Source organism: Lactuca sativa, chromosome 6, assembly GCF_002870075.4.
Source record: "Lactuca sativa cultivar Salinas chromosome 6, Lsat_Salinas_v11, whole genome shotgun sequence".
In the NCBI taxonomy this organism is placed as follows: Eukaryota; Viridiplantae; Streptophyta; class Magnoliopsida; order Asterales; family Asteraceae; genus Lactuca; species Lactuca sativa.
Window position 1 is genome coordinate 39,853,600 of NC_056628.2, and position 5,099 is coordinate 39,858,698.

General features: G+C 37.0%; 1 long non-coding RNA gene across 2 annotated transcripts; it reads right to left on the bottom strand.

Annotated features, from left to right (window-relative positions):
- Window positions 1-2,853: 2,853 nt before the first annotated feature.
- On the bottom strand, window positions 2,854-3,952 carry LOC128126596 (uncharacterized). 2 transcript variants are annotated; one of them, XR_008224572.1, is made up of 3 exons: window positions 3,528-3,952; window positions 3,303-3,389; window positions 2,854-3,163 (listed from the first exon to the last, which is right to left on the bottom strand). It is a non-coding gene; the product is annotated as an uncharacterized LOC128126596 (long non-coding RNA). The 2 variants fall into 2 exon arrangements; XR_008224571.1 differs by lacking the exon at window positions 3,528-3,952 and having other exon boundaries at window positions 3,303-3,502.
- Window positions 3,953-5,099: the final 1,147 nt, after the last annotated feature.

Here is a 5,099-nt window from a genome sequence, read left to right on the forward strand (position 1 = left end):
AGTAAACTCTCCATGAGTTTACGGCCTAGGTTTTGCGGCCCTAGTGAGTTTACGGCCATAAACTCATTATGAATTCTACCATTTTGATGTCTAAGGTTCTTAGCTCAAGTTTGAAGTGTTCTAGCCCAAGTTCTAAGCCTTAGGAAGGAGTGGTGGCACAAATGCACCACTTATGAGTGTTTACGGCCCAAGGAGATTGCCTTGGCCGTAAAGACCATGTGTTCTTGAGTTTCTTGATGTTTTCTAAAGGTTTAACAAGTGATTTAAGCATGTAGCTAGTTAAGAGTAGTGTACTTACTTATAGGAAGCTTGTAAGGGTGTTTAAGGTCCAAGAACACTAGTGTGTGTTCTTGGTGAAATGCAGAACACTTGAGAATCTATAAAAATGAAAGGATTTCATGGATGAAATCATGTATAACGACTAGATATGGAAGGATATCAAGTTGAAATGGAAAGATTGCTTACACTTTTGAAGATTTGAAGTAGAAGTCTTATGATCCTTGGGAGAGAATAGGAGAAAATCGGCCAAGGAAAGAAAGAATGAAAGAAATGACTAAGACTTATATATAAGGGTGAGTTTACAGCCCACTTGGAGTTTATGGCCGTAAACTCTAAGTGTTGTGGCCGTGAACTTATGTTGGTGGTGTTTAAGTCTTAAATGTTGTTCAATGGTTCTAGCAGGTACTTCCTAACATTCATTCTTTGAATGTATTGAAGATTAAAACACCCAAACGGACTCCAAAAGTGCTAAAAGTTAGCCGAAGCAAGCTTGACTTTGATTGAAATGTGGGGTTTGTACAAGATAGAAATTTCGGGTTGTCACATCATCCCCCCGTTCGAGAGAATTTCGTCCCGAAATTAGATTTTAAGAGATAACTAAGCGAAAAGATGAGGATATTTCAATTTCATTAGATCCTCGTGCTCCTAAGTGAATCCAAGCCCTCGTTTGGTGTTCCAGCGAACCTTCACTATTGGGATGCGGCTTTGCTTCGTTTGCTTGACCACACGGTCCATGATTTCTACAGGTTCTTCCACAAAGTTGAGGCTCTCGTTGATCTCGATCTCGTCGAGTGGTATTACAAGAGTCTCGTCGGATAGGTACTTTTCAAGTTCGAGACGTAGAAAGTAGAATGTACGTTGCTAAGTTCGCGGGGTACGTTGAGTTTGTAAGCTGCAGGGCCAATTCTAGCAAAAATCTCGAAATGCCCTATGTATCTTGGATTTTAGCTCTACACGCTTTCCGAAGCGTATCAAGCCCTTCCCGGGTGAGACTTTCAAAAGAAGGGTTTTTCCCTCCTGGAATTTTAATGGTTTCATTGTCTTGCCAGCGTAGCTTTTCTGTCGGTCTCTTAGAGGCTTTCAACCGTTCATGAATTTGAATGATCTTCTCTGTCGTTTTCCGAAAGACCTTCGGAGCAAATACCACTGCCCCTAACTCCAGATCGTGTGTTGTATAGTTGGCTTCAAGTGTCTTAAGCTGGCGGGAGGTATAGGCAATGACCTTACCTCGTTTCCTCAGAACACAACCGATCCCTTGATTGGATGCATCTCAATAGACCACGAAGTCTTCTATTCCTCCTGGGAGGGATAGTATCGGTGCGGTGCATAAGGCTCGCTTCAGCGTTTGGAACGCTCTCTCTTGCTTCTCTTCCCAATCAGAAACCATGTCCTTCTGGGTCAAAGTCGTAAGAGGTTTCGCAATTTGAAGAGAAATTCGGAATGAACCTACGATAGTAGCCAGCAGGGCTTAGAAATTTGCGAATTTCTGTAAGCGTCTTCGGTGCTGACCAGTTCTCAATGGCTTTGATTTTTGGAAGTGTCCACATGAATTCCCTCTTCACTAACAACATGACCCATGAATTTGAGTCTTCGAATTCAAAACTCGCATTTAGAGAACTTTTCGTAGGGCTTCTCTGATCGTAAACGTTCTGGGGGCGTGACAGTCTTTCACTTATTCTTATAGAGTATCCTGAGAAATTGAAATTCAAACAAAGAAAATCTCGACAAATAAGACGTCAATTAAAATATCTAGCTTCGTTTTCGATCTATCCATATGCACATGCAATCCTATGCCAACAGCCATTGATACAAAGCAATACCAAATGGGGATGAAACAAACACTTACGGCTTTCTCGTGAGCCCCAGGTTCGACATGAAGTTGACGTCTAGATTGCAATTGCAAAACCTCCGCCGACTAAATCAAATAAAAAATTATTTTGAAACTAACGGTGTCAGGAGGGTGTAGGTAGTGAAGACTTCAAAGAGGCTGGCAGTTACGTTCATTTGTTGGAGATTGAAGAGGGTTTTTCACAAAAGGAATAGAAAAACGTATATGATGTCAATTAAGTAACAAGCATAACATATTTGTATAACATGTATTTGGTTTTGTACCTGTTAAATTTCATGAAAAAAGTATAATATGTTTTATATAATAGTAAAGATAAAGATATGACAAATTTGGTCATTTGTTGTATATAAATCCCCAATTCTTTATATGTTTTATATAATAGTAAAGATATGACAAAGTTAGACACTTGTTATATATAGATCCCTAGTTCTTTATATAGTTCATAAGAGTACATTATGTGTCAATTTTGAAATTTAGAGACTAAGGTTAACAAACTAACAACTTTACATTTCCTAAAATATGAGTTTAAATCTATATATATATATATATATATATATATATATATATATATATATATATATATATATATATATATATATATATATATATATATATATATGTATTACACAAATTATACAACAAACGTATAATATATATAGATATATTATATGTAAGGGAATTGTTTATAAAGTCCTAAATAAATACATATAGGTATGTAGCATGAATATACAACATTATACCACCAAATTCATTTTTTTTAAACTACCAAATACAAAGAATTTGACAGCCAAGTAACTTGCAATTCTTTGACTGTCAAATTGAAGACTGCTTGCACACATCCTTTAACTAATTAAACTATCAAATACAACCCACAATCTATACAATTACAATCAAATAAAAATCATCTAAAGTGTTGCTTCAGTCACATTTACCTTCTTCCCCACTCAACCCTCAATCTAACACTCCACCCTTCTTCTCCTTCACTTCCCAGTCAAAAATCAAGAATAAAACAATCTTCTTACACTTCATCGATTTCTGTCAAAACAAGAACAAAAGAGAAAAAAAAATAAAAAAAAAAAAGAGAAAAACAACACAACAGCAACCGGAGTTGCTGCTGCCTCCCACAACACCACCACGGAAAAAAAAATTAACAACCTATGCCTTTGTTTCATACCTTCCCTGCCAGACAAATCTTCCCATTCGTTTTTTTTTTCGGGATCTGTTAGCCACTATCGCAGCCCATTTTTCGTTCTTCCGTTTCCTGTGAAAACAATAAACCCAAACACCCCCTTGATCGATCATTCTGCCAGTGTCAACATCCTTTGGATTGGAAGCCAAATCAAAAAAAAAAAAAAAAAAAAAAAAAAAAAAAAAAAAGAAGATGAATCAAGAGGATTACCGTTTGCTGCTTTGTCCTTACCCTTCAATCCAACTGTCTCCCATTTCCATCGCGTTTACTTCCAATCGAACCAGAAGAAGAGCAGCCAAGAACAGCCACACCAAACCCTCGATCTGAAAATCCTTGAATCTTTTTCCCCTTTCGTCCATCGCACCATTCTTCTTGTACGTCGAGCTCCACTGCCGAAAAACCCAGTGGTCGCTGATTGCCCTTCGCACCTCGATGCTGGAACCGAGCGAGCAGCCACGAAGCACCTCGCTGCACCCCCCCTCCGAGATCAAAGTCGGCTCGCTGTTCCTCGCTTTCTCCCCTTCGGTCTCTTCAACCCCGAAGACACGCTTCTTCCTCGCTCAGCCCTCTTTCTGGCCAACGACGAGAAAGGAAACCAAAAGCCGCACCGCTGTCTTGGTGCTTTCCTTCGTGACTGCCATCATGTCCGGTTCGTTTCCTTGATCGACCAACAAATGAAAACGGGGGGATAAAGCCCTAATTCCTTTTACGTTGGACCATTAAACACGGGATGCATTTAAACGCCCAAAGTCATTTTTTTTAAATTAGGAAATGACCAAAACATGTATTCAAAATCACTCTCAACCCCAATTATTGAACCCATTTGTTTAAAACAACCCGTCAATTTGTATTTTTTTTTATACCAATATAGCCCTAATCATTTAATCAAATTACCAAAAAGCCCCTGTACTTTAGTGAAGTTACAAATCAGCCCCCAATAGTTTAAATTCGTTACGAAACGGTCCCGAGAGTATTTAAAAATTCAAGGATTGTGGATTTGCGGTTTCACATGACAAGTTTCTCAAAAGAAACCGAATTCGAACAAGAAGAACCCACGTTTCAAGGGTGAGTGCTTACGTCCCATTTTTTATATTTTAGTTATTTCGTGGGGGGGGGGGGGGGGGGGGGGGGGGATACATACGCCTATATATTTTGTTTATATAAATATATTATCCTTTATACGAGACTAAAGTAAATCTAATTTATAAAATTGTTATTTAAAAATTTAACATATTGTTACAAATAACTAGTATAAACTATTCGTAAACATATTATGGAATTTTTATCGTGAAATAACTAGTCTACACGATAAATGTTACATGATACAAAAATATATAATTTTTATGTGACATTGTATATTATGTCAAGCACGTTATAACACTTTTTAGTATTTCAAGGATTCAAGCTAGTACTATTCATGTATATTTATATGTTTAAACGCATAAAGTTTATACATGTACGTATGTTCATTACTTTGAAACATACATCTTTATAAAAGCAAGTACATTACACTTTTACATACATACCAAGTATACTCGGCTTTTATAAACTTAATACAATGAAATTCATTATGCCTAGTGACCAATTAAGTTAGGGCTGCGAGTTATTCACAAACTTTTTAGTTAAGCCTTTTTAGTGAGACGTTAATCATTAGCTGAGTCTAAACACTTAGCATACCCATACTACTGTAATTGTTAATCTTCAGAGCGATATATATATATATATATATATATATATATATATATATATATATATAGATATATACGGGGTTGACATCCCCAC